Raw genomic sequence first — 15,863 nt, forward strand, 5'->3', positions numbered from 1 at the left:
TAGTGGTTAGTTCTGGAGAAAGGGAGTTGTAATCCGGATGGGCATGCGAAGGGGCTTGTCCCATGTTTGATGAAGTTGTTTATTGACTTAGGAGATGGTTATAGAAGTTTCCTTTATGCTAATTCACCAAACTATACATTTTTAATGAGAGTTTTGTGTATGGTATGCATGTACCTGTATGTGTACATTCTCTTTATTTGTTTTTGTTTATGGAGCTAAGGAAAAGGTGAACAGGGGCCATTTAAGTACACGCAGTAGATTGCTTCCAGCTAATACTAGACAGCTGCTGAAATCGGAGGCTTAATGAGCTAGTACAACGCTCTTAGGTTTATGTCTTTGCATTAACAGGGAAAACCTCCAAATGATCCAGGTTTAAGTAATGGGATGCTATTCTGAATTGTTAAATTAGACTATTTTGGTAGCAATGAATATAGACAATGTCATGCTTCACCTTGAGAATACATGTTTTTAAAGATATGACAAAATCCATAGGTTTGTCTATGGTGAATTATAATCTAATGAATTTACAATTACCATAAATTATTAATCCACCACAAAATTATAGCTAATTGGATTCCAAGGTCTATTAAAGCTTATAACCACTTATATTGATATTCTCAAAGCCCTCTTACATAGACTGTGCATCTTTATTATTTTGTGTGTGGGATTGGGGGGAAGGGAGGAAGCAGATGAAATAGTAGGACTTTTCTTTAATGGAATGTCACAGAATGCATTTGTCCTCCTCAAATTGCATATGGTAAATGCTGGAATCCTATATAATAAAAGGCTAATATGCAACTAGATTGAATGGCAGAACAATCAAACAATCAGTTGCTATGACATGCGCTGACACCAGAGGGTGTGCATGGAACATAGTGGGTATTGGCCATAGTGAGATGGTGGAACAAGTGAGCGGGGGTGCCAGACCAAGGTGGGGCACTGGTTGCTGTCATCAGGCGAGCCTCTGGAAATTCTTTGCTCCCCTGTGCTGTGGTCCTGCCTGGCACTCACACTTGCTGCATACTAGCCCCACTCACACCCATTGCTGGTGCTGACTCCAATTGCTCCATGCTGTCAGCAGGGGTGAATGGGCAGCAGCGGGAACTAGGCTGCCTGCAGACAGGAGACTGGGGGCCGTAGTTGGAGGGGCTGGACGGGGGAAGGGGATGTGGAGGATGGGCCGAGATTGACCCCTGTGCCCATCACAGCTTCATAGCCTATAGTTTTTTTCAAGGTGCGCAAATTTGTGCACTGGGCACCTAGTGTATTATAATGGCCTTTAAAAGTAGTGCTGTGGATTCAATGGCTGTTTTCCACCTTAGCAATTCAAAGGAGTTATTTGCAGAAAATGGCCTGGAGGAGAGTTGACTTTAAGCACAGGCTGGCCGGATGGACCCCATTGCATAACTCTAGTTTCTTTTGAAGATTCTGCCAGATTTCCACACAGAAAAGGAGAAACATTTATCCCTAAAGTAGGGTGTAAATGTTTTATCAAAGAAGAAATGCATTTTCTGAAGAACTTTTCAGTGTATGTGAGAACTCTAAGAACAGTTGCTGGAAAATTCAGGATGAAGTCCTCAATTTGAAGATTTTACAGATATGAGGAGTGACCATTTGAAATTTAACAGAGAAGGGAAGTGAGAATCAGTAAGGTCATTTAATGTGAAATCAGGAGAAGAGTAGTCTAGTTATACAGCTGGAGATGGAAGCTTCAGTGTGCTGTGGTGGGGAGTTAATCCACATCAATTAGCAATGCTCAGTAGTAGAGACTCATTCCATGTTCTGTTCCAATAATTTCTCATTCTCTCTCCTCTTTCCTTCCTCATACTCTACCTTTAGATGACCATCCATTTTCCCTTGTGTATTTCTACTTGCCTTTTAGATAAAAGTGGTGTCATTATATCTTGAGTACTTAGAGATGACATGTCTAAAAGATGTAACAGTTTTAAAAACAGAGTGCTGCACTGAGATTTCATTTCTCATTTGGGACTTTGGCATTCTTTCTGAACATTCTGCTATAGCTGTCTGAAAGAAAAATGTCAGTTTTAATTCACCTTGGCTTAGAATAAAGTAATTCTTTTCTTTAAAGAATGTTTTTATTGATTTTTGGAGAGGGAGGAAAGGAGAGGGATAGAGACAGAAACATCAAGGACAGAGAAACATCATTGATTGGCAGCCTCCCGCATGCCCCCTAGAGGGGAACGAACCCACAACCCAGGCCTGTGCCCTGACTAGGAATCAAACCTGCAACCTCCTGGTGCATAGGTTGTCACTCAACCACTGAGCTACACCATCAGGTGAATAAAGTAATTCTTATCAAGGTTGTTCACCTACTTGCTATAAAACAATTTGGGCAATTATTAAAGTCGTGACATGTTGGAATTTCACATGTGAAGAAAATAAAGTAATATCACTGGCAATTTCTTGTTGGTTTTGCAATGCTCTGTTTATATGAGACTTAATATTTTCCCCTTCCTTTCTTATATTTATCTATAGAAGACTAATTGTAATGCACAATCTGCCTTTGTTGTTACTAGACTTATGTGATACTCAGTTGTCAATAGATAATAATATGCAGGGGGTAAATGGGCATTTCCATTTGTAATGGTGCAATGGCTCATCATGTGACAAAGCAGATGCAGACATCCTGCCTTCTGTTCTCTTGTCTGTCTGCCTGCTTTTTCTCTTTTTCCCTCAACTAATGTCAATTTTATTGAGTAAGCTTCTAACCCATATCTTGGAATTTTGCATTTCAACTTTAGAGACATTTCTATCACCCCTTCCACATTCTGCCCACAGGCATACCTAGCTGGTCAGCCAGGAGGAGCCCATGGATCCCCACCCCCTTTTCTTGGCCCTCTGGAGAACATCATCTTTAAAGCTCTATTATCATACACGCAAGAGTCAGGCTTATTCGATTGATGTGCATTCTGTCCTGAATGTCAAAATATTCAATCCAGTTTTTAAATATATTTTATATTAATTTTAGAGAGGGGGATGAGAGATAGGAACATCAGTGATGAGAAAGAGTGATTGATCATCAGATGTCTCCTGTACATCCCCTACTGGGAAATCGAATCCTGACCTCCAGGTTCATAGATCATCACTCAATCACTGAGCCACACCAGCCTGGCTAAGCCAGTTTTTAAAATAAAAACAGCCTTGAAAAACTTCTTGTCTAGTTAAAACATCTTTTCTCCTTTGGTTATATTGGGTCTCTCAAGATGCAGGAGAACAGGAGCTGCGTCTGCTTGTCTTCTCCCCTTCCCCATTGTATCCTCATCCCTAACACATATGACTATATTTTTGTTGACTATTGCACAGAATAACAAATGATTAAATGATGAAAGGAAAGTTTGCTGACTTGCAACACCTTTTTTTCTCATATTCTTTCTCAAGTTCTGCTTTCAACTTTATGATTGCTGCATTGCTGCTTACATTGAAATCCTAAATGTACTTTTCTTCTTTTTATGACGATTGAATATTCTTATTAACACCCAAGTTATTGCTGTGTGCCCAGAATTATGCTGGCTGCTAAGTTTTATCATACTTGATGTCCCCATGATATCATAACCTAGTCCCAGAAAGCTCAGTGGGTGTGGTGTGCAATTAGGTGTAGAAGTGTGTTTTTCCTTCTTTAAGTATGGTGATGTCTACTTCATATCATCTGATATGGACAGAAGGCATTAGGCATACATGGATCCCATCTCCTCCTCCACAACCAGTGAGTGGCGTGAGAGAAATACAAATGCAGTCCTATAGCATCAAAAAAGAATATTATGCCCTGACAAGTACAGAATGCTTTTACTTTATTCAGAGTTGATAGGAATCAGACTATTACACACTTCCCAACAAACTCAATTTAAAAAATACATGATATTCACTTTCCATCCTGACTAGAGCATTGCTTATCAAATTCTCCATCCAGAAATCGTTAAGGCAGAAAATAGTGAGCATGTGTACCATTGGGGTGTGGGAAGACATAGCCACAAATAAAACTAAACTTTATCTGAGGCCTCCTGTTTTTGCTTTAAAATGAATTCAAACCGTGGTTTCTATTTTAAAATCAGGCTTTTGCTAGGAGGAACAATGACAACTTGAAAGGATGTACTCCAATTTCAGGCTCAATATACCCCTGGCACACCCCAGTTTGTGCAGTCCAGGAGTAGGGTTTTTAAGTTTGAAAGATACTTAGGCTTATTAAAAACAAAACAAAACAAAACAAACAAACAAAAAAAAAAAACAAAAAAAACAAAACCACACACACACACACACACACACACACACACACACACAAAACACAAAACTGCCTCTAAACACTTAGGCTATGTTAAGGAAAATAAAATACAACTTACAACGACAACATAAGGTTTGTGCCCAGTATAGACACATACAACTTTAAGATTTCAGAGAGGCAAAGCTTACTTCAAATGAGGGGAACTTCCAGGAAGATTTCAAGAGGAGGCAACATTCTGGGCAGTAAGACCCTTCCTTTTGGGTACTCGGTGAAAATACAGAACAGGATCTACATTTTAGTCTTTCTCTTTCTTCCTCCCACATCTCATCTGTGATCCCCTAACTTCACATCTTTTGAAAGCATCCTTATGAACTAGAGGCCTGGTGCATGGATTTATGCACCCGTGAGGTCCCTCGGCCTGGCCTGTGGGGATTGGACCAAAACTGGCTCTTTGACATCCCCTGAGGGGTCCCGGATTTTGAGAGGGCATTTAGGTTAACGGTTATGGGGGGATATTTGGGGACTTAATATCCAGGTATGAACCATATCCCAATACGGGAAGCTCCTGAAACCATTCTCCAGATAACTGAGGTGATGCTGTGCCTTTTGATAATATACACTTTCTTATTTAAAATGTTCTCTTTATCATTGTTTTATTTCAACACATGGACTGACTCATTCAAAATTTTTGAGTGCCTGATCTTAACTGGAGGTTTTAATGACATTATGTTCCAAGATGATTAAGTGTAATGGGGGTGGGAGAGTCAGGGAAAGGGGCTGGAAGGACAGAGGGAGCCCGTCACATGGAACCTCATAAGAGGTTTTGCCAGGGCAGGGAACTTAGGCTCTAAATGTTGGATGAGGGGAAGCAAGAATGGTTTCAAACCTAGTGATGAGACTGGCCTATTAGGGTGAGCATTCTAGATGACAATAAATCCTCAGTTAAGGACAGTGAGATCAGAGAGGGTATGCTCTGGAGACAGGAAATAGAATTGATAGAAATGGGTTTAGAGTGAGTCAGGAGAAGGCGTCTAGTTGCAGACCCATGTTTTGGAGGGACTGGAAAGATAGAATAATAAAAATAAATAATACTATTGAGGACCCACTATGTGCCTGGTATAAGACTATATGATTTACATAAATTTTCAATCAACAAACCTCATGGCAGTCTTTGGAATTTGGTACAGTAGTGTCCCCATTTTACAGATGATGAAACTGAGGCTCAGGTGGGGTTACCCAACACAAAATAACACTGCTTAGAATGGAGCAGAGTTGTGCACCAGAGGAAAGACAAGACAAGTGAGACATGATTGCTGTCCTCAATAAGATAGACACTTAAAGAATCTCCTTATGGTGACCAGCACTTTAGAGTGAACACAACCCTTTTAAATATTTTAGTTGATTCTCACATAATACAGGGTAATAGGCATTGCCAACATCACTTTACAAATGAAAAACTGAGACCTAGAGTCAGCTGTCTAAGATCACACAGCGGGTAGGTGACATGCCTGGTTCAGATAAGAAACCTGGGTACTTTTCAGGACACTGTGGTTTCTTTTTTACATGCACCAATTGCTTAGATATCACCACTGCTCATGCTGTTGCATGTTCCATGTCATTCACGGAAAGAGCGGAGAGGATAAGGCTCAGATTCTGGAATCAGGCTGCTTAGGTTAGCATTCCGTTTCTCCCGTAAGACCTTGGTCAAGTTTCTTAATTTCTCTGAATCTATTTTCTTACACAGGTAATGGGAATAATAATTGCATCTTTTGCTATTTTATGGGGCTGCAGTCATAATTCTAAAAAGATAATTTATGCAAAGTGCCTGGAACCTAGTGAAATTCAATAAATGTTAGTAATAACGGTAGTTCAAAGAAATGACACGCAGTTAGCTATGGGAGGAAATACTAAAATATATAAAATCACATTGGGTATGAACTTTAAAGGAGTTCAGAAGGTGTAGATGGAGCAATACTGGGTTTAGGGAATTAAGAGAATTTTTAATCCTGCTGATTATATTTATTTAGGCTGGCAATAGGGTTTATGAGTAAGAGAGTTAAATGTTAGGAAATATACTTAAGAAAAGCAATTAGGCGACCCGGTGTAATAATCCTGATGAGAATCACCAGGGTCCTGAACACAGGGGGTCGTGCAGGAAATGGAAAGGAAGAGCCTGACATGTCTGAGGTGCTACAGAGCATGTTAGAAGAGTTCTTCCCAGCATGCATTTGGGTTACTTCCCCACAATATTATTTGGTGAGTACATAAGACGTGCAAACTCACTTTCTAATTTGACTAAGCCAAAAATCTAATCTGGACAGTATTTGTTATACAACAGTTAAATGCATTCCAGAATCAGGTGTAAATGATTGGGGAGTTACATGCTGTTCTGATCGCCGGCACAGGAAACTGTAGTCAGTATATGAACTCACTTAGCCACCTTTGCTATTCTATCTGCATTCTGAGGGTTATTTGTTTGCTTGTGTGCTTATTTATGTTTTGGATTCTCACCTTGAAGCATGGTCTCCAGTATATATATATATTTTTTCAGAGTGTAGAAATATATAAGATGAAAAAAAACACCTACACCCTAATGGTTCTACCTAGTATTTCAGTCTTAAATGAATTTTCATAGCTGCCCTACTGTTAAGCTGAATGAACTTTGAGTAGAGTGACCACTTTAAAATTAGTACCCATAGTGTTTTAATTTCTCATATCCTAGATGTAGTGGAAGTGGTTGGACTTTTTTGTAATGAGCTCTGTCTTCATTCTATAATACTTTAGAATGTTTGTAATCTAAAACTAGCAGAAAAATCTTGAGAACATGTGCAATTTTAGGGAAAGGAGAGGAAGGACATGTAAGCCTAAAGGGTATTCAAACTAACACGGCTGGCTCATCCTGCCTGACAATCCTGGGTCCATTGGGGCTGTCCACCCCTGGCACCTGGATGAAGTTGGTGGGTGCTTATTCAAATTACAGCAAATTCCATGATGTGGTTGTAGGTGTACCCTTCCAGATGGGTACCATTCCACTCATTCTTCCAGGAGAGTATCAGGGACTGAAATAATCGCAGATCCAAGGTGACCAATGACTGGAACAGTCACAACTGGGTTTTACGTGCTTCTGTTTGGTATCTGTTAAAATGAGCTCAGGTATTTGCATTTTCAGAGTTGCCAATCAAAGCCTTTTATGTCCTAATGTCTAGGAACATAGTCTGGTTGGTCAAACAAGAATAAAGAATGAGTTATCATCCTGGCCAGTGTAGTTCTGTGGTTGAGCATTGACCCATGAATCAGGAGGTCATGGTTTCATTCCAGGTCAGAGCACATGTCTGGGTTACAGGATTGATCCCCAGTGTGGGGTGTGCAGGAGGCATCTGATCAATGATTTATCTCTCATCAATGATGTTTCTATCTCTCTCCCTATCCCTTTCTCTCTGAAATCAATAAAAAATATTTTTTAAAAAAGAATGAGCTATCACAATGATTCTCATTATCACTTCTTATGGTTATTAGTTTATAAGTTTCACTATATATGAGGCAGCAAGTAATAATACCACTGAGAATTCACATAGAGGTGTTTAGGACTACCTTGCTCAGTGATTGTCACCATAAAATCACAGTCCCTCTGCATCTCATCAAACATTCAAAATGTCCTTAAAGTGCTAGAAACAGGGCAGATCTCTTTTTAAGTCTGCCACCTCATATGTGCACCATTGTGCTCATAACTTACTTGAATGAATTCTTTAAATGAGCTGTTGATGTCCTATTAGCCACTCTTTTCTCTTTCTAAAGAAATTCATGTTCAGCTGCAAGGTAACTTCCCTGTGTGAAATTTACAGGTCTGTCAACCATAAAAAACATTAATGCATAATACATAAACAAAACGTATGCTCTTTTTACAAAAAAAAAAAAAAAAATGGCAAGAGAAAAAAGAATTTACTTTCTGCTTTCCAAAGGGAGAAGCCATGAATTTTACATTTTTATTTTTGATGCCTTTTTGCCTTTAAATATATGAGATGACTATTAATGTCCATATTCACAGCAGGGGTGGAAGGGAAATGGCAGTAAATTGTAAAGCACATTTACATTATAACAAGGCCTGTGGAAGCATTGTAATTCACACAGTTATTTCAACAGTGGTTTGGACTCCCTCCAATTTAATTTTCTGAAGTTAGGCTATGCAGCTGGGTCATTCCTGGTCTAATCTGGGAAATGTACCTCTTAAGGCTGTGGATTAGAATGCCAGCCTCCCAGCTGTCACCAAGGAGCATCATTTACGGCCACTGAGATCTGAGGGCAAAGCATCAGAACCACTTTATGTGGGCACAGCAGCTCAGCTAGCTTCATAAACCCTGTTGCAAAGAGCAATAATCAATATTTCATGTTTAATGATGCAGAGCTAAAATTAGTATAGATTTTATGTCTTCTACTTTTCCAAATTATGCAAACATTAGTAGCCCCCTTTTTTAGTGTTCTTATTACACTTCTATTAAAAAGGAGTGGTGGGGGCGGGGACAGTAAGGAAGGCTGGTGATATTTAATTGAATGATTGGATAGTCAAAAGTGTCAGAAGTAATTTTGGCCTTCAACTTTTGTTCAGTTGTTACCTCAGGTTAATATGAAATTATCACATACACACACACACCACAAAAAGAGGATATAGATAAGGGGCACAGGCCTTATTACCCATAACTGCACAGGGAGATAAATTGCAGATTGTTTTCACATTTTAAGTTACATTCCATGTTCTGGAATATGCTGAGAATAAAATGGCCAAGATATATGTAAGAATAATTAAAGGGTTGAGGTTTAGGCAGAAGTGCACTTTAGAGAAAAAGCAATTTTGTGTGAACTTCTGGTTTTAAAGTTGTCCAAAAAACAAATTTAGATAGTAGAAGTGGCAGGGATGGGAAAACATAAGAACAGTGTTATTTATTATTGGGCAGGTTAAGGGGGTGATCAAGGGGCCACAAAGATAAGCTTGTCTAACCTTTTGTTATAGTCTTCTGTTTGTGACAGGAGAAATAGCTGCAGAATTAAGGTGTGAGGGGGAAGCCAGACACAAAAGAACAAAATTCAGCATCCACCATTCAGTCTAAGAGTTAACACCCAAGTCACTTCAGAACAACTCTTATGACAGTGGGAAATATAGCTTTGGCAAGTAGGAAATCAATTATCCTCCCTAATAGCACAGCCTACATTTCATAACCACTTATAACAAATATTTCATTTGGAGAAATGGGATTACAGAATGTGGAATGCTATATGTTTGGGTTGTACTTGAATAATTCAACTTCTATATTGCAGAGGGGCTTAGCCCAAATTTTAAAAAAGGCAGAAGTTAAATAGAGCCTGGCAGAAATTATCCCCTCACCTGGTGAGTCAAACTGAGCCAGAAACTTGGGGTTAGGCCCTTGAGTTGACAACTTTTCTCTTCAGCTACCCTTAGATTTCATGCCAGGGCCTCCCACTGTGCAAACTCTATCCAAAGCCACAGAACAAAGGGGACTGCTTGATAAAGTCCAAAATTATAAGCCATCCAGAGCAGAGGAGACTAGCAAAAGGGAAAGAGTATAAATGGGGAGATGATGGTCAAGGGGTGCAAAGTTTCTGTTAGGGAAGATGAAAGTTCTGGAGATTTAATGTACAACAGTGTCCTACAGTTAGTAGTATTGTAGTGTAGACTTGAAGTTTACTTGAATATGTTAATTAGCTTGAGTGTCATGATTTCACAATATATACATATATCAAATATACACCTTAAATATATATAGTTTTAACTGTCAATTATACCTCAGTAAAACTGGAAAAATATAATTCTATATAATAAAAGCCTAATATGCTAAGTGCCAGGCTGTCTGGTCATCTGTTCAACCAATCAAAGCATAATATGCTAATGATATGCTAAGGCCTCTCAACTGCTCACTGTGATGTGCACTGACCACCAGGGAACAGATAGTTGACCAGTTGACTAGTCGCTATGATGTGCACTGACCACCAGGGGGCAGATGCTCCAGCCTGTAGGTTAGCTTGCCACTGGGGTCCAGCAGATCAGGACGGAGGAAGATGGGCCAGACACACCCTGAAACCCTCCCAAGTCCCTTTCCAGCCATGATTGTGCACCGGTGGGGTCCCTGGGCTTGGCCTGTGCCCTCTCACAATCCAGGACCCCTTGAGGGATGTCAGAGAGACAGTTTTGGCCCAATCTCACAGGCTAGGCTGAGGGATCCCACTGGTGCAGAATTTGTGCACCAGGCCTTTAATGTTAAATTAAAAAGAAGGCTTCAGAGTGATTGTAGAAAGTAGAAACAGAGGGGCAGAAAAGAATCAGCAAAAGACATACAACTTCTTGGGATTTGGGGGAGGGGCATTAAACTACTAAGGTTTCTTTTCATTCCAGCCATATTAATGCATTCAACTCACTTATTCAACAGATATTTGGAGGCTTCATCTGGGGAATAGGGACCTTAAGGTGAATAAGTCACCATCCCTGACTTCAAGGTACTTAGATGGGGGAGGGGAGGGGAAATGGGAGTCAAATAAAGAGATAATGCTAATAAGGATCAGTACTGGTTGTGGTTGTGGAGGAAGCCGAGTGGGTGCCCAACCCTCCTGTTGAGTTCTGCAAATCGGTATGGAGGAAGGGGAAGTCGGAGGCTTCCTAAAGAGAGAATGGAAGTGGTCAATAGAGGGGTGGGGGACACGTTGTCCTCGAATGTCCAGTAAGGAAGCATGTGAGTTCTGGGACTGCGTGAAGTTTCATATGACCCAGACTTGGCAGGGCTTGGCGGTGCGGCCCCTAAAGACAGCCTGGGCCCTGGTGCACCAGCCCTTGGCAGAGACCCTGGAATCCATCTGGAAGCACCGGGGGAGGGGGGGCTATGTTGGTTTCTAGTAGGGAAATGACACTGTTCGATATAAAATCAGAGACAAAGAGGACTAGCGGGAGAAACCAATGAGAGGGAAGACAGATTTTTATATTTTTAATGTCAAATTAAAAAACAAAACTATCTCAAAGAGTGAAACTCCAAGCGAAAATCTGTTGCACAAGCCGTCTTCCATATCCATCTCCCAGAAAATGAGGACATGGTTTGGAACTTCCAGGCCAATTGAATGGAAGTGTTTTTGTATAGTTAGCTTAAATAACCAAATGATGAAATCAATCCTCCAAATTGTCAGCCGAGCAGCTGTTCAGAAAGCTCTTGTTAGTCATTGACCTTATGTTTAATATGATTTCCTAGAGCATGGATAGTCAGATGAGAAAAGTACCACCTCGAAGCCCTCTCCACCTGGGCAAGCTCCCCCAAATGCAAGAACCAAGGAAAAGAAAGTGGTGGGCAGAGTGCAAAAGCCCTTTCCTTGCTGCCCCCCCAAATCTCCGGGGAAAAAGGAAAGATGAAAGCACACCACAGGCACATCTTAGAGAAGAAAGTAATGGGACTACCAACACCTCATCTCTTTCCTAATTATAATGGATGGGGTAAATAAGAAAATGTTTATGACCAAAAAAAATCTCTCTGTTTTTCAAGAGTAATAAGGCTTCTTGCCCAGTCTGTTTCCTTTTGGGAAAGTGACTTCAAGCATGACCTTTTATATGACCTGGATTTATTGCTTATGTCACTGGTGGTGGGATGGGATATGATGAAGGATTAGGTAAGAGAGATGGAGAGTTGGGGCAAACAGAGGGTAGATGTGGAAACTTATTCTTAGAATAAGGATCCAGGGTATATAGTGATGAAAAGTTTTACCTTGAAAATAGAAAGTCATGTGTACTATTTAAAAGAATGCTCTATCTTTATATATCATCTATCTATCTATCTATCTATCTACCTACCTATCTATCTGTCATCTCTATCTTCCTGTCCATTTATCATTTATATTCTGCCTATATAGTACTTGCCTGTACTTTGAAAAGCACACTTGTAGGAGGATTAAAATAAAAATAAAGAAGTGTGCACATCATGTAGTAAAGGGGAGGGGATAATTGTATTACCAGCCTGGAAAGAATAGTTCTGGCAATTGAATATTTAATTTAGCTTAAGCTTCTGGCAATCAAGGCAAATTAAACAACTTCTATAAGACATAAGTAGTTATTATTGGTGAAAGGAAGTGCACTATTATATAAAAATGAGAAAATATCCCCTAGCACTAAATCCTAAAATCTTATTCATGTACATAAAAGAAAACCTGTAGCAAAACATACAGTGCTTTATACAGCAGTTTGGCAGAAGATGCAAAAATGTTCTTCATTTACACTTTATATATACCAATGTTGGATATAAAAGCAGCAGCCTTTAACAAAAAGGAACTGAAGACCATAAGCTGCTTTATCCATGAGTGTTCTGAATAAGAAAAAAAATTTAAGATGGTGCCAAATAAAATGAAACAAAACAAAACAACAACAGCACCTGTACAACTCTGAACTATTATAGTTCTACCAGAGGCCTGGTGCACAAAATTTGTGCACAAGGTGTGTGTGTGTGTGTGTGTGTGTGTGTGTGTGTGTGTGTCTCAGTCAAGCCTGCACCCTCTCCAATCTGGGACCCATCCAGGCAGTCAAACATCCCTTTCACAATCCAGGACTGCTGGTTCTCAACCGCTTGCCTGCCAGCCTGCCTGATTGACCCTAACGGCTTCTGCCTGCCAGCCTGATCACCCCCTAACTACTCCCCTGCCAGCCTGATTGCCCTTAACTGCCCTCCCCAGCGGGCCTGGTTGTCCCCAACTGCCCTCCCCTGCAGGCCTAGTTTCCCCCAACTGTCCTTCCCTGCAGGCCTGGTCCCTCCCAACTGCCCTCTCCTACTGGCCTGATTGTCCACAACTGCCTTCCCCTGCCAGCTATCTTGTGTCCACATGGGAATGGCCACCTTTGACCACATTGGGGCAGCCATCTTCTGTGTTGGAGTGATGGTTAATTTGCATATTACCTCTTTATTATATAGTATGGTTCATCAAGTTAAGATTTTATATGTAGCAGTCTTGCTCAGACTGTCACTTGTGAGTTATGATTCTTTTAAATGTGAACGAACAAACCAATAAGAAAACACACACTAGAAATAGCAACCAAGAGTGCCTTAAGAAAATTAGAGTCACGTGGCTGGTTTGCTCAGTGGTTAGAACTTTGGTCTAGACCACATGTGTCAAACACAAGGCCCGCAGGCCAAATCCAGCCCGCCAGGCCTTGCAATGTGGCCCGCACCACGCTGTCATCACTGCACTCCGCTGTCAGTTTATGACATTGTCAGTTTATGACTGTTCAGTAAACCATTCGGCCCGCGATTTAGGCTGGATTTTAGATTTTGGCCCCTTCTCTGATTGAGTTCGACACCCCTAGTCTAGACCAAAGCATCAAGGGGTTTTATTCCTGGTCAAGGTCACATACCTCAATTGCAGGTTCAATCCTTGACCCCAGTTGGGCTCTAGCGGGAGGCAACCAATTGATCTCTCTCTCTCTCTCTCTCTCTCTCTCTCTCTCTCTCTCTCTCTCTTTTGCTCTCTCTTCCATTTCCCCTCCTCTCCCTTTCACACTCTCTAAAAATATCAATAGAAAAAGTATCCTCAGGTGAGGATTAAAAAAAATAAAAGAAAACGAGAGAATCTATTGGCACATGAAACTGAAAATAATCCATTAATATCCTAATTTCAAGCTGCAGTTTGACCCCAAAGTTTGCAGCATCACTAGGGCTCTGGCTCCTTGGCCTCTATCCTCTTTGCTCTGTTATCTTTTCCTTCTGGTTAACCTTTCTCAGAACAGCAAACACTTCTGTTGCAGTTCCTGGGATCCTTACATTTCAAGTCCGATGCTTTAACATCAGAGGAAGGAAACAAAAGTCTTCTCCAAAAATCCTGAAAAGAAGTTTAAACAATTAGCATCAGTTAAGAAACTGATGTCAAAATATAATATTGAATAAATTAAGCCAATACAAAAGAATAGACAATTTCATATTATTTTCTAGAATAGGGAAAATTAATCTACTGTGATAGAAATCAAAATGGGGTGTCTGTAGGAGAGGGAAATTGACTGTACAGGGACACAGAGGAACTTTCTGAAGTGAGAGAAATGATCTGTATTTTGTTTTGGGTGGTGGTTCTAACAATGTATTCCTTTGTCAAAATTCATTGTACTGTAGAATTGTGATATATGGATTTTGCACCCTTAGAAAAGAAAGCCCAGGTACGAAGAGAGCATGCTGGCTGATGTAAGGAGAAGTGACTGAAGTGGGCTGACATCCGAGTCTGGCACAGTTGGCTTAGACCACACTGAGAGATGGTGGTCAAGTTCTGGATATATTTCTAATCGGGACCCAACAAAATTAGCTTATTGAATTTAGCTTATTGACTGTATTGTGAGAGAAAGAAAAGAATAAAGGCTGACTCCTGGTATTGACTCTGGCATCTAAGTAAATAATGATACCGTTTACTAAGATGAGATAGAAGTAGTGACAATGGAGGTTTGGGTGAAGGTAGAGGTGCAGAAATCAAGACTTTGGTTTTGAACTTGACATGTCTGTCAGAAATGGACATGGAACTATCAGGAAGGCAAGTGGAAGTATAAGGGTAGAGTTTAAGGGCAGCTGGGGTGCAGATATAAACTTAAAGTTATGGGACCGGTGAAGACCTCCTGAGGAGAGAGGATAGGTAGGGAAGAGAAGAGGACAGAAGCTTGGGACAGGCTGAGATTTTTCAGAGAAGCTAAGATTTTGTAGGAATGAGGAGTTTCTAGGAGCAGCAATGAGGAGCAAGAAGCATTCCATCCCTCCTGCAGACTGTGTAGGATGTAGCATGTAGGGAAGACATGGCCACTTCTTAAGAGGGCTGCAGGAAATAAGTGTGACCAGGGACCCAGCCAAGATTGTCATCAGCAAAATCCTCTAGATCCTAAAACCCTTTTTCTAAACAGTTATTTGATCTTGCTCTATGAAAAACTTAGCTGTCCTCCGAACATCAAGGAAGGCTTCAGTTAGGACAAGATACTCCAGGGAAGGTTAAAAAAAAATTGAGGGGATAGAGAAGTTGTGAAGTTAAAGAGATTGGGTAATGAGGGATGACAGAAGCCTTGGATGTCTGGTGGTAGAAGCAGGCTGAGACTAGCTTTGAGGGCTTTTTAGGGGCACGTGAGTATTTAGTCCTCATTGGGGCTTTCTCTTGGCACCTCAGCGGTTTGTGGTGCTGAGTCAAGGGGTAGGACTCTAAAAACTGAGTCCAATTGGCCTACTTTAAATGCCCTGGGGCAGGCAGTCTCACCAGGAACCTGGGCCAACTTCCGTTACATCCCTGAACCAATCACTGTGGCCAGGAAAATTGGACTACAAAGACTATGGATGCCTGAAATTCAGGAAGGGAAGTGGGCTTGTGTCTGTGTGCATGTGTGTGCCTGAGCACTGGTGTTAACAGAAGAGGTTGCTGAGAGTTCCCAGGAGACAAGAGAAGATGGTTATTGAGTGGCCAAACCCAGCTCATCATCATTAGAGCCCCTCACCCAGCAACCAGCAAACATAATACAGATGGCAGCGCAGCTTGAGTGGATGAACCCATGTAAACATGTCCTCACTCTGGAAAAATGACTGGAAGCATTATCTTTAATGATGAAAAAAAATCATACAATTTGACTGGCAGTAACGTA

The 15,863-nt window shown here is 40.8% G+C and overlaps 1 protein-coding gene across 1 annotated transcript in view; it reads left to right on the forward strand.

Moving 5' to 3' along the window:
* Positions 1-15,863, forward strand: part of IQCJ (IQ motif containing J) — a gene marked incomplete at its 3' end in the record, with an annotated part of 155,758 nt that overhangs the window by 124,428 nt on the left and 15,467 nt on the right. The gene's annotated exons all lie outside the window — the stretch shown is intronic.

The sequence above is a fragment of the Pipistrellus hanaki genome (assembly GCF_964339955.1).
Source record: "Pipistrellus hanaki genome assembly, chromosome: 2".
NCBI classification, from domain to species: Eukaryota; Metazoa; Chordata; class Mammalia; order Chiroptera; family Vespertilionidae; genus Pipistrellus; species Pipistrellus hanaki.